Source organism: Taudactylus pleione, unplaced genomic scaffold, assembly GCF_031769625.1.
Source record: "Taudactylus pleione unplaced genomic scaffold, aTauple2 ptg000556l, whole genome shotgun sequence".
Classification (NCBI taxonomy): domain Eukaryota; kingdom Metazoa; phylum Chordata; class Amphibia; order Anura; family Myobatrachidae; genus Taudactylus; species Taudactylus pleione.
In genome coordinates, this window is record NW_028284958.1 from 6,599,127 (window position 1) to 6,622,500 (window position 23,374).

Genomic DNA, 23,374 nt, shown 5'->3' on the forward strand with positions numbered 1-23,374 from the left:
ACACATGGGCTGGGGAAGAGGGGTATGTGACAGACGTGTGACAGACCCGGATGCTGGCGAAGAGGGGTTTGTGACAGACACAGGGGCTGGGCAAGAGGGGTATGTGACAAACCGGGGCTGGGGAAGAGGGGTGTGTGACAGACACAAGGGCTGGGGAAGAGCGGTATGTGACAGACACAGGGGCTGGGGAAGAGTGGTATGTGACAGACACAGGGGCTGGGGAAGAGGGGTATGTGACAGATACAGGGGCTGGGGAAGAGGGGTATGTGACAGACACAAGGGCTGGGGAAGAGAGGTATGTGACAGACACAGGGGCTGGGGAAGAGAGGTGTGACAGGCACGGGCTCTGGATGAGGGGGGTGTGACAGACACTGATGCTGTGGAAGAGGGGTATGTGACAGACACAGGGGCTGGGGAAGAGGGGTATGTGACAGACAGGGGCTGGGGAAAAGGGGTATGTGACAGACATAGGGGCTGGGGAAGAGAGGTATGTGACAGAGAGGGGCTGGGGAAGAGGAGTATGTGACAGACACGGGCTGGGGAAGAGGGGTATGTGACAGATACAGGGGCTGGGGAAGAGGGGTATGTGACAGACAAAGGGGCTGGGGAGAGGGGTATGTGACAGACACGGGCTGGGGAAGAGGGGTATGTGACAGATACAGGGGCTGGGGAAGAGAGCTGTGACAGACACAGGGGCTGGGGAAGAGGGGTATGTGACAGATACAGGGGCTGGGGAAGAGGGGTATGTGACAGACACAGGGGCTGGGGAAGAGGGGTATGTGACAGACACAGGGGCTGGGGAAGAGAGGTATGTGACAGACACGGGCTGGGGAATAGAGGTGTGACAGGAACGGGCAGGGGATGAGGGGTGGTGTGAAAGACCCGGATGCTGGGGAAGAGGGGTATGTGAAAGACACAGGGGCTGGGTAAGAGGGGTATGTGACAGACAGGGGCTGGGGAAAAGGTATATGTGGCAGACACAGGGGCTGGGGAAGAGAGGTGTGACAGACACAGGGGATGGGGAAGACAGGTATGTGACAGACACAGGGGCTGGGGAAGAGGGGTATGTGACAGACATAGGGGCTGGGCAAGAGAGGTATGTGACAGAAACAGGGGCTGGGGAAGAGGGGTATGTGACAGACACAGGGGCTGGGGAAGAGAGGTGTGTGACAGACACAGGGGCTGGGGAAGAGAGGTGTGAGAGACACAGGCTGGGAAAGAGGGGGGGTGTGACAGACCCGGATGCTAGGGAAGAGGGGTATGTGACAGACACAGGGGCTGGGGAAAAGGGGGATGTGACAGACAGGGGCTGGGGAAGAGGGGTATTTGACAGACACAGGGGCTGGGGAAGAGGGGTATGTGACAGACACGGGCTGGGGAAGAGGGGTATGTGACATTCACAGGGGTAGGGGAAGAGGAGTATGTGATAGACACAGGGGCTGGGGAAGAGTGGTATGTGACAGACACAGGGGCTGGGGAAGAGTGGTATGTGACAGACACAGGGGCTGGGGAAGAGGGGTATGTGACAGATACAGGGGCTGGGGAAGAGGGGTATGTGACAGACACAAGGGCTGGGGAAGAGAGGTATGTGACAGACACAGGGGCTGGGGAAGAGAGGTGTGACAGGCACGGGCTCTGGATGAGGGGGGTGTGACAGACACTGATGCTGTGGAAGAGGGGTATGTGACAGACACAGGGGCTGGGGAAGAGGGGTATGTGACAGACAGGGGCTGGGGAAAAGGGGTATGTGACAGACACAGGGGCTGGGGAAGAGAGGTATGTGACAGAGAGGGGCTGGGGAAGAGGAGTATGTGACAGACACGGGCTGGGGAAGTGGGGTATGTGACAGACACAGGCGCTGAGGAAGAGGGGTATGTGACAGACACAGGGGCTGGGGAAGAGAGGTGTGACAGACACAGGGGATGGGGAAGAGGGGTATGTGACAGACACAGGGTCTGGGGAAGAGGGTACGTGACAGACACAGGGGCTGGGGAAGAGGGGTATGTAACAGACACAAGGGCTGGGGAAGAGAGGTATGTGACAGACACAGGGGCTGGGGTAGAGAGGTGTGACAGGCACGGGCTCTGGATGAGGGGGGGGTGTGACAGACACTGATGCTGGGGAAGAGGGGTATGTGACAGACACAGGGGCTGGGGAAGAGAGGTATCTGACAGACACAGGGGCTGGGGAAGACAGGTATGTGACAGACACAGGGGCTGGGGAAGAGGGGTATGTGACAGACAGGGGCTGGGGAAGAGGGGTGTGTGACAGACACATGGGCTGGGGAAGAGGGGTATGTGACAGACACAGGGGCTGGGGAAGACAGGTATGTGACAGACACAGGGGATGGGGAAGAGGGGTACGTGACAGACACAGGGGCTGGGTAAGAGGGGTACGTGACAGACACATGGGCTGGGAAGAGGGGTACGTGACAGACTCGGGCTGGGGAAGAGGGGTATGTGACAGACACAGTGGCTGGGGAAGAGGGGTATGTGACAGACACAGGGCCTGGGGAAGAGGGGTATGTGACAGACACGGGCTGGGCAAGAGGGGTATGTGACAGACACAGGGGCTGGGGAAGAGGGGTATGTGACAGACACAGGGACTGGGGAAGAGTGGTCTGTGACAGACACAGGGGCTGGGGAAGAGAGGTATGTGACAGACACAGGGGCTGGGGAAGAGGGGTACGTGAAACACACAGCGGCTGGGGAAGAGGGGTACGTGACAGACACAGGGGCTGGGAAGAGGGGTACATGACACAAACAGGGGCTGGGGAAGAGGGGTACGTGACAGACACAGGGGCTGGGAAGAGGGGTACGTAACAGACACGGGCTGGGAAAGAGGGGTATGTGACAGACACAGTGGCTGGGGAAGAGGGGTATGTGACAGACACAGTTGCTGGGGAAGAGGGGTATGTGACAGACACAGGGGCTGGGGAAGAGGGGTATGTGACACACACAGGGGCTGGGGAAGAGAGGTATGTGACAGACACAGGGGCTGGGGAAGAGGGAGGTGTGACCGACACAGGGGCTGGAGAAGAGGGAGGTGTGACCAACATCGGTTGGGGAAGAGGGGTATGTGACAGACAAGGGCTGAGGAAGAGGGAGATGTGATGGACACGGGCTGGGGAAGAGGTGGGGTGTGACAGACACAGGGGCTGGGGAAGAGAGGTGTGACAGACACAGGGGCTGGGGAAGAGGGGTATGTGACAGACACAGGCGCTGAGGTAGAGGGGTATGTGACAGACACAGGCGCTGAGGAAGAGGGGTATGTGACAGACACAGGGGCTGGGGAAGAGAGGTGTGACAGACACAGGGGATGGGGAAGAGGGGTATGTGACAGACACAGGGGATGGGGAAGAGGGGTATGTGACAGACACAGGGGCTGGGGAAGAAGGGTATGTGGCAGACACAGGGGCTGGGAAGAGGGGTATGTGACAGATACAGGGGCTGGGGAAGAGAGCTGTGACAGACACAGGGGCTGGGGAAGATGGGTATGTGACAGATACAGGGGCTGGGGAAGAGGGGTATGAGACAGACATAGGGGCTGGGGAAGAGAGGTGTGACAGGCATGGGCTCTGGATGAGGGGGGGTGTGACAGACACTGATGCTGGGGAAGAGGGGTATGTGACAGACACAGGGGCTGGGGAAGAGGGGTATGTGACAGACAGGGGCTGGGGAAAAGGGGTATGTGACAGACACGGGGACTGGGGAAGAGTTATGTGACAGAGAGGGGCTGGGGAAGAGAGGTGTGACAGACACAGGCTGGGAACGATGGGGGGTTTGACAGAGCCGGATGCTAGGGAAGAGGGGTGTGTGACAGACAGGGGCTGGGGAAGAGGGGTATGTGACAGACAGGGGCTGGGGAAGAGGGGTATGTGACAGACACATGGGCTGGGGAAGAGGGGTATGTGACAGACGTGTGACAGACCCGGATGCTGGGGAAGAGGGGTTTGTGACAGACACAGGGGCTGGGCAAGAGGGGTATGTGACAAACCGGGGCTGGGGAAGAGGGGTATGTGACAGACACAGGGGCTGGGGAAGAGCGGTATGTGACAGACACAGGGGCTGGGGAAGAGCGGTATGTGACAGACACAGGGGCTGGGGAAGAGTGGTATGTGACAGACACAGGGGCTGGGGAAGAGGGGTATGTGACAGATACAGGGGCTGGGGAAGAGGGGTATGTGACAGACACAAGGGCTGGGGAAGAGAGGTATGTGACAGACACAGGGGCTGGGGAAGAGAGGTGTGACAGGCACGGGCTCTGGATGAGGGGGGTGTGACAGACACTGATGCTGTGGAAGAGGGGTATGTGACAGACACAGGGGCTGGGGAAGAGGGGTATGTGACAGACAGGGGCTGGGGAAAAGGGGTATGTGACAGACACAGGGGCTGGGGAAGAGAGGTATGTGACAGAGAGGGGCTGGGGAAGAGGAGTATGTGACAGACACGGGCTGGGGAAGTGGGGTATGTGACAGACACAGGCGCTGAGGAAGAGGGGTATGTGACAGACACAGGGGCTGGGGAAGAGAGGTGTGACAGACACAGGTGATGGGGAAGAGGGGTATGTGACAGACACAGGGTCTGGGGAAGAGGGTACGTGACAGACACAGGGGCTGGGGAAGAGGGGTATGTAACAGACACAAGGGCTGGGGAAGAGAGGTATGTGACAGACACAGGGGCTGGGGTAGAGAGGTGTGACAGGCACGGGCTCTGGATGAGGGGGGGTGTGACAGACACTGATGCTGGGGAAGAGGGGTATGTGACAGACACAGGGGCTGGGGAAGAGAGGTATCTGACAGACACAGGGGCTGGGGAAGACAGGTATGTGACAGACACAGGGGCTGGGGAAGAGGGGTATGTGACAGACAGGGGCTGGGGAAGAGGGGTGTGTGACAGACACATGGGCTGGGGAAGACAGGTATGTGACAGACACAGGGGCTGGGGAAGACAGGTATGTGACAGACACAGGGGATGGGGAAGAGGGGTACGTGACAGACACAGGGGCTGGGTAAGAGGGGTACGTGACAGACACATGGGCTGGGAAGAGGGGTACGTGACAGACTCGGGCTGGGGAAGAGGGGTATGTGACAGACACAGTGGCTGGGGAAGAGGGGTATGTGACAGACACAGGGCCTGGGGAAGAGGGGTATGTGACAGACACGGGCTGGGCAAGAGGGGTATGTGACAGACACAGGGGCTGGGGAAGAGGGGTATGTGACAGACACAGGGACTGGGGAAGAGTGGTCTGTGACAGACACAGGGGCTGGGGAAGAGAGGTATGTGACAGACACAGGGGCTGGGGAAGAGGGGTACGTGAAACACACAGCGGCTGGGGAAGAGGGGTACGTGACAGACACAGGGGCTGGGAAGAGGGGTACGTGACACAAACAGGGGCTGGGGAAGAGGGGTACGTGACAGACACAGGGGCTGGGAAGAGGGGTACGTCACAGACACGGGCTGGGGAAGAGGGGTATGTGACAGACACAGTGGCTGGGGAAGAGGGGTATGTGACAGACACAGTTGCTGGGGAAGAGGGGTATGTGACAGACACAGGGGCTGGGGAAGAGGGGTATGTGACACACACAGGGGCTGGGGAAGAGAGGTATGTGACACACACAGGGGCTGGGGAAGAGGGAGGTGTGACCGACACAGGGGCTGGAGAAGAGGGAGGTGTGACCAACATCGGTTGGGGAAGAGGGGTATGTGACAGACAAGGGCTGAGGAAGAGGGAGATGTGATGGACACGGGCTGGGGAAGAGGTGGGGTGTGACAGACACAGGGGCTGGGGAAGAGAGGTGTGACAGACACAGGGGCTGGGGAAGAGGGGTATGTGACAGACACAGGCGCTGAGGAAGAGGGGTATGTGACAGACACAGGGGCTGGGGAAGAGAGGTGTGACAGACACAGGGTCTGGGGAAGAGGGGTACGTGACAGACACAGGGGCTTGGCAAGAGGGGTATGTGACAGACACAAGGGCTGGGGAAGAGAGGTATGCGACAGACACAGGGGCTGGGGAAGAGAGGTGTGACAGACACAGGCTGGGAAAGAGGGGGGGTGTGACAGACCCGGATGCTGGGGAAGAGGGGTATGTGACAGACACAGGGGCTGGGGAAGAAGGATATGTGGCAGACACAGGGGCTGGGAAGAGGGGTATGTGACAGATACAGGGGCTGGGGAAGAGAGCTGTGACAGACACAGGGGCTGGGGAAGATGGGTATGTGACAGATACAGGGGCTGGGGAAGAGGGGTATGAGACAGACATAGGGGCTGGGGAAGAGAGGTGTGACAGGCATGGGCTCTGGATGAGGGGGGGTGTGACAGACACTGATGCTGGGGAAGAGGGGTATGTGACAGACACAGGGGCTGGGGAAGAGGGGTATGTGACAGACAGGGGCTGGGGAAAAGGGGTATGTGACAGACACGGGGGCTGGGGAAGAGAGTTATGTGACAGAGAGGGGCTGGGGAAGAGAGGTGTGACAGACACAGGCTGGGAACGATGGGGGGTTTGACAGAGCCGGATGCTAGGGAAGAGGGGTGTGTGACAGACAGGGGCTGGGGAAGAGGGGTATGTGACAGACAGGGGCTGGGGAGGAGGGGTATGTGACAGACACATGGGCTGGGGAAGAGTGGTATGTGACAGACGTGTGACAGACCCGGATGCTGGGGAAGAGGGGTTTGTGACAGACACAGGGGCTGGGCAAGAGGGGTATGTGACAAACCGGGGCTGGGGAAGAGGGGTATGTGACAGACACAGGGGCTGGGGAAGAGCGGTATGTGACAGACACAGGGGCTGGGGAAGAGTGGTATGTGACAGACACAGGGGCTGGGGAAGAGGGGTATGTGACAGATACAGGGGCTGGGGAAGAGGGGTATGTGACAGACACAAGGGCTGGGGAAGAGAGGTATGTGACAGACACAGGGGCTGGGGAAGAGAGGTGTGACAGGCACGGGCTCTGGATGAGGGGGGTGTGACAGACACTGATGCTGTGGAAGAGGGGTATGTGACAGACACAGGGGCTGGGGAAGAGGGGTATGTGACAGACAGGGGCTGGGGAAAAGGGGTATGTGACAGACACAGGGGCTGGGGAAGAGAGGTATGTGACAGAGAGGGGCTGGGGAAGAGGAGTATGTGACAGACACGGGCTGGGGAAGAGGGGTATGTGACAGATACAGGGGCTGGGGAAGAGGGGTATGTGACAGACACAGGGGCTGGGGAGAGGGGTATGTGACAGACACGGGCTGGGGAAGAGGGGTATGTGACAGATACAGGGGCTGGGGAAGAGAGCTGTGACAGACACAGTGGCTGGGGAAGAGGGGTATGTGACAGATACAGGGGCTGGGGAAGAGGGGTATGTGACAGACACAGGGGCTGGGGAAGAGGGGTATGTGACAGACACAGGGGCTGGGGAGGAGAGGTATGTGACAGACACGGGCTGGGGAATAGAGGTGTGACAGGAACGGGCAGGGGATGAGGGGTGGTGTGAAAGACCCGGATGCTGGGGAAGAGGGGTATGTGAAAGACACAGGGGCTGGGTAAGAGGGGTATGTGACAGACAGGGGCTGGGGAAAAGGTATATGTGGCAGACACAGGGGCTGGGGAAGAGAGGTGTGACAGAGACAGGGGATGGGGAAGACAGGTATGTGACAGACACAGGGGCTGGGGAAGAGGGGTATGTGACAGACACAGGGGCTGGGCAAGAGAGGTATGTGACAGAAACAGGGGCTGGGGAAGAGGGGTATGTGACAGACACAGGGGCTGGGGAAGAGAGGTGTGTGACAGACACAGGGGCTGGGGAAGAGAGGTGTGAGAGACACAGGCTGGGAAAGAGGGGGGGTGTGACAGACCCGGATGCTAGGGAAGAGGGGTATGTGACAGACACAGGGGCTGGGGAAAAGGGGGATGTGACAGACAGGGGCTGGGGAAGAGGGGTATTTGACAGACACAGGGGCTGGGGAAGAGGGGTATGTGACAGACACGGGCTGGGGAAGAGGGGTATGTGACATTCACAGGGGTAGGGGAAGAGGAGTATGTGATAGACACAGGGGCTGGGGAAGAGTGGTATGTGACAGACACAGGGGCTGGGGAAGAGTGGTATGTGACAGACACAGGGGCTTGGGAAGAGAGGTATGTGACAGACACGGGCTGGGGAATAGAGGTGTGACAGGAACGGGCAGGGGATGAGGGGTGGTGTGAAAGACCCGGATGCTGGGGAAGAGGGGTATGTGAAAGACACAGGGGCTGGGGAAGAGGGGTATGTGACAGACAGGGGCTGGGGAAAAGGTATATGTGGCAGACACAGGGGCTGGTGAAGATTGGTATGTGACAGACACAGGGGCTGGGGAAGAGGGGGTATGTGACAGACACATGGGCTTGGGAAGAGGGGTATGTGACAGACAGAGGGACTGGGGAAGACATGTATGTGACAGACACTGGGGCTGGGGAAGAGAGGTGTGACAGACACAGGCTGGGAAAGTGGGGGGGTGTGACAGACCCGGATGCTGGGGAAGAGGGGTATGTGACAGACATAGGGGCTGGGGAAGAGGGGTATGTGACAAACAGGGGCTGGGGAAGAGGGGTATGTGACAGACACAGGGGCTGGGGAAGAGGGGTATGTGACAGACAGGGGCTGGGGAAAAGGGGTATGTGACAGATACAGGGGCAGGGGAAGAGAGCTGTGACAGACACAGGGGCTGGGGAAGATGGGTATGTGACAGATACAGGGGCTGGGGAAGAGGGGTATGTGACAGACATAGGGGCTGGGGAAGAGAGGTGTGACAGGCACGGGCTCTGGATGAGGGGGTGTGACAGACACTGATGCTGGGGAAGAGGGGTATGTGACAGACACAGGGGCTGGGGAAGAGGGGTATTGGACAGACACAGGGGCTGGGGAAGAGAGGTGTGTGACAGACACAGGGGCTCGGGGAAGAGAGGTGTGACAGACACAGGCTGGGAAAGAGGGGGGGTGTGACAGACCCGGATGCTGGGGAAGAGGGGTATGTGACAGACACAGGGGCTGGGGAAGAGAGGTATGTGACAGACACGGGCTGGGGAATAGAGGTGTGACAGGAAGGGGCAGGGGATGAGGGGTGGTGTGAAAGACCCGGATGCTGGGGAAGAGGATTATGTGAAAGACACAGGGGCTGGGGAAGAGGGGTATGTGACAGACAGGGGCTGGGGAAAAGGTATATGTGGCAGACACAGGGGCTGGGGAAGAGAGGTGTGACAGACACAGGGGATGGTGAAGACAGGTATGTGACAGACACAGGGGCTGGGGAAGAGGGGTATGTGACAGACACAGGGGCTGGGCAATAGAGGTATGTGACAGACACAGGGGCTGGGGAAGAGAGGTGTGAGAGACACAGGCTGGTAAAGAGGGGGGGGTGTGACAGACCCGGATGCTAGGGAAGAGGGGTATGTGACAGACACAGGGGCTGGGGAAAAGGGGGATGTGACAGACAGGGGCTGGGGAAGAGGGGTATGTGACAGACACAGGGGCTGGGGAAGAGGGGTATGTGACAGACACAGGGGCTGGGGAAGAGGGGTATGTGACAGACACGGGCTGGGGAAGAGGGGTATGTGACATTCACAGGGGCAGGGGAAGAGGAGTATGTGATAGACACAGGGGCTGGGGAAGAGTGGTATGTGACAGACACAGGGGCTTGGGAAGAGAGGTATGTGACAGACACGGGCTGGGGAATAGAGGTGTGACAGGAACGGGCAGGGGATGAGGGGTGGTGTGAAAGACCCAGATGCTGGGGAAGAGGGGTATGTGAAAGACACAGGGGCTGGGGAAGAGGGGTATGTGACAGACAGGTGCTGGGGAAAAGGTATATGTGGCAGACACAGGGGCTTGGGAAGAGGGGTATGTGACAGACACAGGGGCTGGGGAAGACATGTATGTGACAGACACTGGGGCTGGGGAAGAGAGGTGTGACAGACACAGGCTTGGAAAGTGGGGGGGTGTGACAGACCCGGATGCTGGGGAAGAGGGGTATGTGACAGACATAGGGGCTGGGGAAGAGGGGTATGTGACAAACAGGGGCTGGGGAAGAGGGGTATGTGACAGACACAGGGGCTGGGGAAGAGGGGTATGTGACAGACCCGGGGGCTGGGGAAGAGAGGTGTGACAGACACAGGCTTGGAAAGTGGGGGGGTGTGACAGACCCGGATGCTGGGGAGAGGGGTATGTGACAGACACAGGGGCTGGGGAAGAGTGGTATGTGACAGACACAGGGGCTGGGGAGAGGGGTATGTGACAGAAACAGGGGCTAGGGAAGAGGGGTATGTGACAGACACAGGGGCTGGGGAAGAGGACGGTGTGACAGACACAGGGGCTGGGGAAGAGGACGGTTTGACAGACACAGGGGCTGGGGAAGAGGGGTATGTGACAGACCCGGATGCTGGGGAAGAGGGGTATGTAACAGACACAGGGGCTGGGGAAGAGAGGTATGTGACAGACACAGGGGCTGGGGAAGAGAGGTGTGACAGACACAGGCTGGGAAAGAGGGGGGGTGTGACAGACCCAGATGCTGGGGAAGAGGGGTATGTGACAGACACAGGGGCAGGGGAAGAGGAGTATGTGACAGAAACAGGGGCTGGGGAAGAGTGGTATGTGACAGACACAGGGGCTGGGGAAGAGGGGTATGTGACAGAAACAGGGGCTGGGGAGAGGGGTATGTGACAGACACAGGGGCTAGGGAAGAGGGGTATGTGAGACACAGGGGCAGGGGAAGAGGAGTATGTGACAGAAACAGGGGCTTGGGAAGAGTGGTATGTGACAGACACAGGGGCTAGGTAAGAGGGGTATGTGACAGACACAGGGGCTGGGGAAGAGGAGTATGTGACAGACACAGGGACTGGGGAAGAGGACGGTGTGACAGACACAGGGGCTGGGGAAGAGGGGTATGTGACAGACCCGGATGCTGGGGAAGAGGGGTATGTGACAGACACAGGGGCTGGGGAAGAGGGGTATGTGACAGACACAGGGGCTGTGTAAGAGGGGTATGTGACAGACACAGGGGATGGGGAAGAGAGGTATGTGACAGACACAAGGGGCTGGGGAATAGAGGTGTGACAGACACAGGCTGGGGAAGAGGGGGGTGTGACAGACCCGGATGCTGGGGAAGAGGGGTATGTTACAGACACAGGGGCTTGGGAAGAGGGGCATGTGACAGACACAGGGGCTGGGGAAGATAGGTGTGACAGACACGGGCTGGGGAAGAGGGGGGGTGTGACAGACCCGGATGCTGGGGAAGAGGGGTATGTGACAGACAGGGGCTGGGGAATAGGGGTATGTGACAGACACAGGGGCTGGGGAAGAGGGGTATGTGACAGACACAGGGGCTGGGAAAGAGAGGTATGTGACAGACACAGGGGCTGGGTTAGAGGGGTATGTGACAGACACAGGGGCTGGGGTATAGGGGTATGTGACAGACACGTAGGCTGGGGAAGAGGGGTATGTGAAAGACACAGGGGCTGGGGAAGACAGGTATGTGACAGACACAGGGGCTGGGGAAGAGGTGGGGGACAGACACAGGGGCTGGGGAAGAGAGGTGTGTGACAGACACAGGGGCTCGGGGAAGAGAGGTGTGACAGACACAGGCTGGGAAAGAGGGGGGTGTGACAGACCCGGATGCTGGGGAAGAGGGGTATGTGACAGACACTGGGGCTGGGGAAGAAGGCTATGTGGCAGACACAGGGGCTGGGGAAGAGGGGTATGTGACAGACACGGGTTGGGGAAGAGGGGTATGTGACAGACACAGGGGCTGGGGAAGAGAGGTGTGACAGACACAGGGGCTTGGGAAGAGGGGTATGTGACAGACACAGGGGCTGGGGAAGAGTGGTATGTGACAGACACAGGGGCTGGGGAAGAGGGGTATGTGACAGAAACAGGGGCTGGGGAGAGGGGTATGTGACAGACACAGGGGCTAGGAAAGAGGGGTATGTGACAGACACAGGGGCTGGGGAAGAGGAGTATGTGACAGACACAGGGGCTGGGGAAGAGGACGGTGTTACAGACACAGGGGCTGGGGAAGAGGACGGTGTGACAGACACAGGGGCTGGGGAAGAGGGGTATGTGACAGACCCGGATGCTGGGGAAGAGGGGTATGTGACAGATACAGGGGCTGGGGTAGAGGGGTGTGACAGACACAGGGGCTGGGGAAGAGGGGTATGTGACAGACACAGGGGCTGGGGAAGAGGGGTATGTGACAGACACAGTGGCTGGGGAAGAGGGGTATGTGACAGACACAGGGGCTTTGGTAGAGGGGTATGTGACAGACACAGGGGCTGGGAAAGTGGGGTATGTGGTAGACACGGGCTGGGGAAGAGCGGTATGTGACAGACACGGGCGAGGGAAGAGGGGTATGTGACAGACACAGGGGCTGGGGAAGAGCAGTATGTGACAGACACAGGGGCTGGGGAAGAGAGGTTTGACAGACATAGGCTGGGAAAGAGGGAGGGTGTGACAGACCCGGATGCTGGGGAAGAGGGGTATGTGACAGACACAGGGGCTGGGGAAGAGAGGTATGTGACAGACACAAGGGGCTTGGGAAGAGAGGTGTGACAGACACGGGCTGGGGAAGAGGGGGGGTGTGACAGACCCGGATGCTGGGGAAGAGGGGGTATGTGACAGACACAGGGGCTTGGGAAGAGGGGCATGTGACAGACACAGGGGCTGGGGAAGAGAGGTGTGACAGGCACGGGCTGGGGAAGAGGGGTGGTGTGACAGACCCGGATGCTGGGGAAGAGGGGTATGTGACAGACACAGGGGCTGGGGAAGAGGGGTATGTGACAGACACAGGGGCTGGGGAAGAGTGGTATGTGACAGACACAGGGGCTGGGGAAGAGTGGTATGTGACAGACACAGGGGATGGGGATAGGGCTATGTGACAGACACAGGGGCTGGGGAAGAGGCGTATGTGAGACACAGGGGCTGGGGAAGAGGGGTATGTGACAGACACAGGGGCTGGGGAAGAGGGGCATGTGACTGACACAGGGGCTGGGGAAGAGGAGTATGTGACAGACACGGGCTGGGGAAGAGGGGGGGTGTGACAGACCGGGATGCTGGGGAAGAGGGGTATGTGACAGACACAGGGGCTGGGGAAGAGGGGTATGTAACAGACACAGGGGCTGGGGAAGAGGGGTATGTGACAGACACAGGGGCTGGGGAAGAGGGATATGTGACAGACACAGGGGCTGTGGAAGAGGGGTATGTGACAGACACAGGGGCTGGGGAAGAGGGGTATGTGACAGACACAAGGGGCTTGGGAAGAGAGGTGTGACAGACACGGGCTGGGGAAGAGGGGGGGTGTGACAGACCCGGATGCTGGGGAAGAGGGGGTATGTGACAGACACAGGGGCTTGGGAAGAGGGGCATGTGACAGACACAGGGGCTGGGGAAGAGAGGTGTGACAGACACGGGCTGGGGAAGAGGGGTGGTGTGACAGACCCGGATGCTGGGGAAGAGGGGTATGTGACAGACACAGGGGCTGGGGAAGAGGAGTATGTGACAGACACAGGGGCTGGGGAAGAGGGGTATGTGACAGACACAGGGGCTGGGGAAGAGTGGTATGTGACAGACACAGGGGCTGGGGAAGAGTGGTATGTGACAGACACAGGGGATGGGGATAGGGGTATGTGACAGACACAGGGGCTGGGGACGAGGCGTATGTGACAGACACAGGGGCTGGGGAAGAGGGGTATGTGACAGACACAGGGGCTGGGGAAGAGGGGTATGTGACAGACACAGGGGCTGGGGAAGAGGGGCATGTGACAGACACAGGGGCTGGGGAAGAGGAGTATGTGACAGACACGGGCTGGGGAAGAGGGGGGGTGTGACAGACCGGGATGCTGGGGAAGAGGGGTATGTGACAGACACAGGGGCTGGGGAATAGGGGTATGTAACAGACACAGGGGCTGGGGAAGAGGGGTATGTGACAGACACAGGGGCTGGGGAAGAGGGATATGTGACAGACACAGGGGCTGTGGAAGAGGGGTATGTGACAGACACAGGCTTTTTGACCAAATATAGCAGTTAAATTTTTAAGCTGACAATTTTGTGTGGCCCACAAATTACTTTATACAAATCCAATGGCCCTCGGCAGAAAAGAGGTTCCGCACCCCTGATACAAATAGACAATCTAATTGCTATAACACTTGCATCCTGAAATACTTTGTGGTTCTGAAACTCTGATAATTTTTCTAGAGCTGCCAGTGTCAAAAATGGTCACCTATAATTGTTCTGAAGGAGATGGAAATACAATAGGTGCTCTAACCTTATCAAATGTATTGGGTTCCTGTTTTATATATTATGGAAATTCATATCAAGGGCTTAAAATAGTGAAAAAGCCTCATCTTATTCCAAGCACGTATGTTGCAATCATGCAAGGACTGAAATTTGTCAGAGAATTCCCAAGTGGCAATAAGCACCTGGGTATACAGGGAGAGACTTCTGCCTGTTCTCAACTTTGCGCAAAATAGGATTTTTTATTTATGTTTCCTTGTCAACTTCCTTGCAGCCTTGGGCAATCCATGTGTGAGTGCTTAGCCTAAGGACGCATAGATCACTGTAATGAGAACTCTGAGACACCCAGAACGCGGTATAATATACTCCACTGCCAGTCAGTGTGTTTCCAGATGGTACCTGTAAGGATAAAACAACCTGTACTGTATATGAAAGGTGTGATGGAATACTAATAATTATGTGATACCTTTATTAATAAAATCAATAGATGTAAAATTGTATTTATGTAATGCCTTGATTGAAGCTGCTACAGTATATCCAAGTAATTAATATATTATAACTTCCAATGTAGCTTTCCAAAACCAAACTCTCCAATGATAATGACAATAATAATAATACTACTACTAATAAGAAGAATCAAAATAATAGTAATAAACAAATAACGCTAAAAAATGCAGCACTTGAATTCCCCATCATCTACTATCAATTCTCCCCCTTCAACAGTAAATATGTCCCTATCTCTAGAGCAGTGCTTTCCTAGTATTTAAGAGAAATGATGCATATACCCATACATTCTTACATTGTCAACATTTTGCCTGTCGACACTGTGAGAATTCCGACACACAGCCTGTCGATATTTTACCAATGTCGACATCATAACTGTCCGATTGGATCCCTCTCTCAGCACTCTGTGGAGGGAAGCCCATAGGCTTCTATAGGGTAACACCATCAGAAGGGGGTGTAGTAAAAATACAGACGGCCTGGATGCCATCTGTTGAAATCCCGGCGTCGGAATCCTGACCCGGGACTAAACATAGGTGGCTAAATCCCGAAGCCAGCCTACACACCGACGCCGGTATCCTGACAGACAGCAACTCGAATGAAGGTAAGCGGGGTGTCCTTAGCTGTTAGCCGGGGGAGAGGGGGTTAGCATTTGAAACAATGGGGGGTTAGGGTTAAGCTTGCGGGGGTAGGGTTAGGCACCACTGGGGAGGGGGGTTAGGCACTAAGGTAGGATGGTTAGGTTTAGGCACCAATGGGGAAGGGTTAGGCACTAACGGGGAGGGTTAGGGTGTGGGGTATGGAGGTTTAGGGTGCAAGAAGGGAGGGCTAGGGTTAGGAAGAGAAGGGGGGAGGGTTAAAATACTTACACGACCCCTGTCGGGATTCCGAGCATCGGGATGCCGCTGTCGGCATTTTGACAGCAGGCATTCCGACTGCCGGTATTTCATACCCAATCCCATCAGAAGATGGCGTTATCCACTGCATCCAAGCCCCAGAATGCATCACATTCCAAGGCTCGGTGCATACGAGTAATGCGGACAAACCCGCGTTTTCGGGGTTTGACCGCATTTCTCACGTTGCTGCATCCCACTCACAGCCTGTAAAGTGACAATTAGGAGCTGATTCTTAGGTACTTTATCTCTCTCCACTTTATCTCTTTCCAAGCCTTAGTACATATCTCCCAATATCCTGTGTTGTCTGCATTCCGTACACTGGCTCACATAAATTACAGACGACTACTACCTTAATGTCTGACATATTGTTTATTCTGAATTATGTGAACGACTTTTTTCAATTACTAGTACGGGTATATACAATCATTAAATTATAAGTACAGCACACTATACGTACACTGCTACTGCTAGTAATTTGTGTCTCCCACTGAGGATGTGTTTTTTTTCCATAATCCAACCATTTATATTTAGGCACTTTGTTTTCCAATTGCATAGAGAGAATGAAGGATGATTCCTTTGTACAATGCAATTGCTATACTATTTTTGTTAAACCGTCTTTCCATTTTAAGATTTGCATATGAAATAATTAAGTACGCAGATGTGCTTCTATTAATACAGAAAAATCATGTTTAAATGTTCTGGATCTGCATAAAACTTACAGCACAGTTACTAACTAAGCACACAATGCAAGATGCCTTGTATAGTCTAGTATTTAAAATAGTAATTTTAGGAGCTCATCAGGACTAATGAAATGATATACAGTATATAGATATAATATAAGTATTTCCTATACACAGTTCTTGCCAGTAATCTGGTTGTACAATTGGGGACCTCATCAACTAATCTGGTTATTTATGATGTCAAATATAAACTTTTACAAATATGAAAGAAAAATAGATGGGACTAGAGCACTAATGAGCAATTAGTATGCCTTATTGGAATGTGGGCACTTTGCCCTATTTATCAGCCTCATGCCAACCACGGTCCACTACCCACCATACACGGCTGTCTGCCCATCGTGTCAACCTTAATCCCATCATCATAATCCAACGTGTCTCCCTCCTGTAACTTGATTATGAAGATACAGGAGCTGATGCAGCGCTGAACGTATGCCTGCATGAGATTTTGCACTATGCATGTTCTGAAACCAAGTGCACACAAGATTCGTACACATTTCAGTTGAATCTCCACTTGCAATGAAGGTGTGTAACTGGGCTGTAATGGGGCATTCTCACATAGGGCCGTGGTTCTGTACGCTAATGCCCCCACAACTGCAAATTTGTACGCAGCGGCTGTGCAACAATATGCAATGTCGCAGGTGCCGGGATTTGTATTGAGATGCCCACCAACGGCTTCACAATTCCAAGCGTCTGTGTACAAAGGTGCAGCTCGGTCGCCGATCAGTCGCCGATCACACTTCTGAGTAACCCTATGGTGGCACAAATTGGGTGCGGGAACTGAGACGCAGTTTTACTGCCTATGGGTTGGCAGTCACAGAGACGTCCAGAAAATGGTTGTGACATGCCTGCATTAGAGTCACCACCGCCCCATTGCTGCCCACAAACAGTCCCTGCCTGTCTATCATTGTGTGAAAAACTCCTCCCTGCGAGCGACAACGGTAATGAACTTGATGCATGCTCAGTACTACTCACATGCGCAGATTACTGATACTCACTCAAACTGCATAAACATCAGCATTGCGTCCATCTGTGAATCAGCCCATAGGTAAATCTCATTGCCTGATGTACTTTGCTAGCTATGCAGAGTTACCCAGAAGTGTAAATAGGCATGTTTTCAGGTGTATCTTTTGCACCTAGTATAGAGCTGGTGCAAGTATGCACTAATGTTGATGACTGGTATCAAACCAAGTGTGTCGGTCTGTTTACAAAGATGCATGCAACTCTGCATAATATAAGCATTAGTGGGTCTATGTACTAATAATCACAAAACTGCTGTGATTATTAAATCTCCATATAACAAGGGATATTTTCATTTTGAATGAAAATATCCCTGTTATGTACAAAGGGGAACTTGCACGGAGTTATATTCCCGGCAATTGTAGAAATGAATGACGGCTCACGGGCCGGAGCCTTCGAGAGAGAGATCGGGTTCAGACCATAGTCCCCATTGATAATAATGGGGACTGCGATCTGCAATGCTAATTAGCCTTCTGCAGGAGATTTATGTGAAATCTCCTGTATTGTGCCATTAGTACATAGGAACAATACATAAATGTATGTAGAAAATGCAGTTTCTACATAATTTTATGAAAAAAAGCTTGATACATAGGCCCCGTATGCTGGGTACACACTGGCCGATATATCTGCTGGCCGTCGGCCAATGTGTACAGTGGCAAACGCAGGATTTCTAGAGGGGGGTTTCCAAATGTTTGATTTTAGAGCGCGTGCGGCCAGTCTATGAAGAGGGCAGAATTACTTCTTATCCAGCCTTAATATGCATCATACAACGTATATTGTGTTGCATAATTCCAGCATATACAGGACCAGCGATCACAGTAAGCCATTAGATGCGGCAGAAGGTCCATCTTATTTAGCACTATGTCACATCACTTCATTGCACTGGTTGTTCAGTCCTAGCAGCTTTAACCTGGGGAATCACATGTCAGTGCCGCTGTGAGCAGTGGACTGACAGTGCGGTGTGCAGTATACTGTAGTGTAGCCTAAACCCAAGCTATGTGACTAATATTGATATCCACCAGTGATAGCTTAGGACAACCCCTAAATGTATATAAGTATTTATGAAACCCCTTTACATGCACAGGCAACCTACTATAACTATTATGTTACTGTACATGCACAATCAATAAAATTAAATCCACAGCAGTAAGCACTGAAACCAAGTTTTCAATATTTTATTTTTCAGAGAAGTATCTTCAACGGAATACCAGATGATAACAGAATCCTCCAATTGGACGTAACTTACTCGGTGCTGAATCTCCTATCTCATATTATAATTAAATCCAGGTAATTGAATACATTAAGGTAAATTACAGTCACTATACAAATTGTCCTACAGATGCTCTAGTTATATCTACAGTCAGGTGCATAAATATTGGGAAATTGACAGAATTTTCATGTATTGGCCTCTATTCACCACCATGATGGCTTTGAAATGAAACAAACAAGATGTGCTTTAACTGCAGACTTTCAGATTTAATTTGAGGGTAATTACATCCAAATCAGGTGAACGGTGTAGGAATTACAACGGTTTCTATATGTGCCTCCCACTTTTAAGGGGCCAAAAGTAACGGGACAAACTAAACAATCCTAAATCTAACTTTCACTTTTTAATACATTGTTGCAAATCCTTTGCAGGCAATTACAGCCTGAAGTCTGGAACGCATAGACATCACCAGACGCTGGGTTTCATCCCTGGTGATGCTCTGCCAGGCCTCTGCTGCAAATGTCTTCAGTTCCTGCTTGTTCTTGGGGCATTTTCCCTTCAGTTTTGTCTTCATCAAGTGAAATGCATGCTCAATCGGATTCAGGTCAGGGTATTGACTTGGCCATTGCATAACATTCCTCTTTTTAGCCTTAAAAAACTCTTTGGTTGCTTTTGCAGTATACTTCAGGTCATTGTCCATCTGTACTATGAAGCGCCGTCCAATGAGTTCTGAAGCATTTGACTGAATATGAGCATATAATATTGCCCAAAACACTTCAGAATTCATTCTGCTGCTTTTGTCAGCAGTCACATCATCAATAAATACAAGGGAACCAGTTCCATTGGCAGCCACACATGCCCACGCCATGACACTACCACCACCATGCTTCACTGATGAGGTGGTATGTTTTGGATCATGAGCAGTTCCTTTCCTTCTCCATACTCTTCTCTTCCCATCACTCTGGTACAAGTTGATCTTTGTCTCATCTGTCCATAGGATGTTGTTCCAGAACTGTAATGATGTTGTTTGGCAAACTCTAATCTGGTCTTCCTGTTTTTGTGTCTCTCCAATGGTTTACATCTTGTTGTGAACCCTCTATATTCACTCTTGTGAAGTCTTCTCTTGATTGTTGACTTTGACACTTATACACCTACCTCCTGGACAGTGTTCTTTGGCCAACTGTTGTGAAGGGGTTTTTCTTCACCAGGGAAATAATTATTCTGTCATCCACCACAGTTGTTTTCCGTGGTCTTCCGGGTCTTTTGGTGTTGCTGAGCTCTCAGGTGCGTTCTTTCTTTTTAAGAATGTTCCAAACAGTTGATTTAGCCACACCTAATGTTTTTGCTATCTCTCTGATGGGTTTGTTTTGATTTTTCAGCCCAATGATGGCTTGCTTCACTGATAGTGACAGCTCTTTGGATCTCATATTGAGAGTCGACAGCAACTGATTCCAAATGCAAATGTCACACCTAGAACCAACTCGAGACCGTTTACCTGCTTAATTGATAATGAAATAATGAGGGAATAGCCCACACCTGTCCATGAAATAGCTTTTGAGTTGATAGTACCATTACTTTGGCCCCTTAATAAGTGGGAGGCACATATAGAAACCGTTGTAATTCCTACACCGTTCACCTGATTTGGATGTAATTACCCTCAAATTAAATCTGAAAGTCTGCAGTTAAAGCACATCTTGTTTGTTTCATTTCAAAGCCATTGTGGTGGTGAATAGAGGCCAAAATATGAACATTCTGTCAATGTCCCAATATTTATGCACCTGACTGTATATTTAAATCAATAGCGCTCTAGTATTTACTGTTAAGATTTCCCGTAAACCTTATACTGTTTATCAACAATAGAAGGTTCAACCCTGATGATAGTAACAAGTAATATTTAAACCCTCTAGACCAGGCCTGGCCGACCTGTGGCTCTCCAGCTATTACGAAACTACAAGTCCCAGCATACCCTCCCACCATCTGCTGGTAAAACATGCTGGAACTTGTAGTTTCTCAACAGCTGGAGAGCCACAGGTTGGCCAAGCCTGCTCTAGGCCCTACACAATATCACTAAAATACCTTTATACCCTTTAACTGATATTCTTGTAAGGTATAATATTAGCACAATAACATTGCTTAAATATATATACAGTATGTTATTACCACACACAAATTATCTACAAAGAGGAAGATTATCTTATCAATTGTCTTTTCTACACTAATACAAATTTATGGCAATTTGCTGTTGGTGGTGCACATATATTTGTCTGTCTTTTTGCTGCAAACTTGATTAGTTGCATTTCCACTTTAAAACACAATAAGCAGACTGCTGCTAATCGTTAAAGGAGGATGATTGTACAATGTTGTCCAGTATATTGATAACTTGCCTTGCACTTCTGACAGGCACTTTGCATGCTGTATGGAAAAAATATACGTAAATGCACTCCCTACTTCTATGTGTGTATTTTGCAATAGTAGATGATCTGAGCCACTGTTTAATAGAAGTGTTAAATATCTTGCAGTATCTGATACTAAGGGCCTGATTCAGAGGTGTCAATGCCACACACAAGCGGCTAAAGTTTCCAGTCTGCACATGCATCCGAGTTGCATGGCACATGCTTCCGATGGCTACCCATGTAAGACGCAAATCGAATTTACATGCAGAGAGATGGAATTTTGGTGGCTAGACAGACATGAGTGTGTCAAGGGCTTGTCATGGTCAGTGACTGCATCCAAAGACACAGTTTCACTGACACCAGTGGCCATGTTCAGATGGCGAAATTACACCTGACGTAGGGTAGGTGCAATCTTCGATATTGCCACCGGTGGTGCAACAATAGTGCATCTTAGTACATGCGGTGCCGGAATACTGCCACTGCGCCTCTCAGCAGGCTGAGAATTGGTCACAGAATTTATATAAAGATGCAGATGCAGTTTTGGAAAAAGACACTGTCGCAGCTGCAACTGCGTCTAACTCTGACTCAGGCCCTAGGAGTGGTGTAAATAGTAGTCTCTCCTTATAAGTAATTTATGGTTATTTACTGTAGGTGTACTGAGATGGAAGTAGATGCACCGAACTCTCTGCTTCAGTATATCTAAATTGTAGTAATTTTCTGGGATTGCCACTGTTAAGTTAATTCTTTAAATGAGCCCCTTTGACAGTTTCACCATATATGGGAAGGAACGTAGATTGTAGCTGGGATTGATTTAAACATGGGGGAAATAGTTAATCCAACCACCTGAGTCTATGCCTCATCTACTGGTGTTCTCCTCTCTGATGATTTTATAACAGACTGGTGATATTTAGGGATGGAGCAGGTTACCTTCACAACCCAGACCAGTGTCTCTGATACTCCCCCCTACTGGTCCAGCTCTAGTTTCTTCTAGTATATATAATATTGATACTGAAGTCTCAATAAGGGATGAGGTAATTAAGGGCCCAGGTTCAGCTGCTTTCCCTAGACTTCACTTTGGCCACCTAGGGAGCCCCGCCTCCGGACCTCAGTCAATCTTAGGGATGGCCAATCAGAATAGGGGGTAGGACTTATCGGGCCATCAAGGGGGGGAGGTCTAAACTCTGTGTTGACTGAGAAAAACTAATCGGGTCCAAGTTTGCCATCGATGAAAGAGAACCATTGGATCTCTGCCATTGATGGCAAAACCATTGGACATTGGTAGTCAACCATCAATGTTTGTTAACTATTGATGGTTTGATGGCCATCCCTAGTCAATCCCCCTAAGCCAGCACCCATGTCATTATAGAGGGGAGTGGTTCCCTCTTACAGCCAGTACTGGATTTTCTCCTCACAAGCTGGTGACACAGCGGTTCTATCACTTGGACAGCAGAGCAGTTCCAATCTCTGTACCGCTCAAGTTAGTCACTTACTGGCAACTCCCCGTGGCTCATTCCAAGCCTATTTATATATGCTCTTTCCATGAGCCCTATTCTCTCCCACACTCCTATGTGGCAGGCAGACACGAGTGTTTATAGAAAGTCCTTTCCACTCCATTCATTAACCATATAACCATATAATACCCATCATTAGAACTAAATAAACAGTTACTACCTATTTAATTATGTTATATTAAAAGCATACATTACATGCATTGGTAGTTTACCCATCATCAGGTTAGTACATAAACGATCATGCTTACGTACTAACCTGAATCAGGCCCTTCATTTTCATTTTCCCATTGTTAGGATTATAACTTGGAGTTACATATGTAAATATTGTTGTAGGGACATCTGATGTATGAGCTGCATTACAAAACTTGTAGACTGCTGGAGGTGGAGAGATATACTGTAGGAATTGGAGCTTGGCATAGAGACAGAGCGGCCAAATCAGGGAGATGTGGCCTCGCCTCCTCCCCAACACCCCACAAACCAACCCTGAAAAATAATAATGCTCTGTGCCGCAAAGCCAAGGGAAACATTTGTGTCCCTCAGCAATTGGTCTGAGCCCCTACAATAGGCCCAGGTATGAGTATTCCCTATCCACCCTCCCACTTCTCAAACCATGTTGCAGTCCGTCATTGTCTAGCAAATAAATAAAGATGTAGTCCTGACAGGTGAGGTTCATCAAACCACATGCTGCTTGAGCGGGTTTGGTATGTGTTGTCAGAGATGTAACTAGGCTTTTTGGTGCCCTGTGCCATAGAGAGCATTGGTGCCCCACCCCCCTATTTTTTAAATAGGGACAGAAGATAGTGCACCTAAAAAATGACCAAGGCCTCATGGGGAAGGGCCAGGGAAGAGATAGAGGAGGCC

At 52.3% G+C, this 23,374-nt stretch overlaps 1 protein-coding gene across 2 annotated transcripts in view; it reads left to right on the forward strand.

Annotated features, from left to right (window-relative positions):
• The window catches only part of SV2B (synaptic vesicle glycoprotein 2B), a 128,527-nt gene that overhangs the window by 64,365 nt on the left and 40,788 nt on the right, over positions 1-23,374 (forward strand). For both annotated transcript variants that reach the window (XM_088452668.1, XM_088452669.1), the window contains exon 2: positions 18,589-18,689. The gene's annotated coding sequence lies outside the window, so the exon portion shown is untranslated. The remainder of the gene's footprint in view (positions 1-18,588; positions 18,690-23,374) is intronic.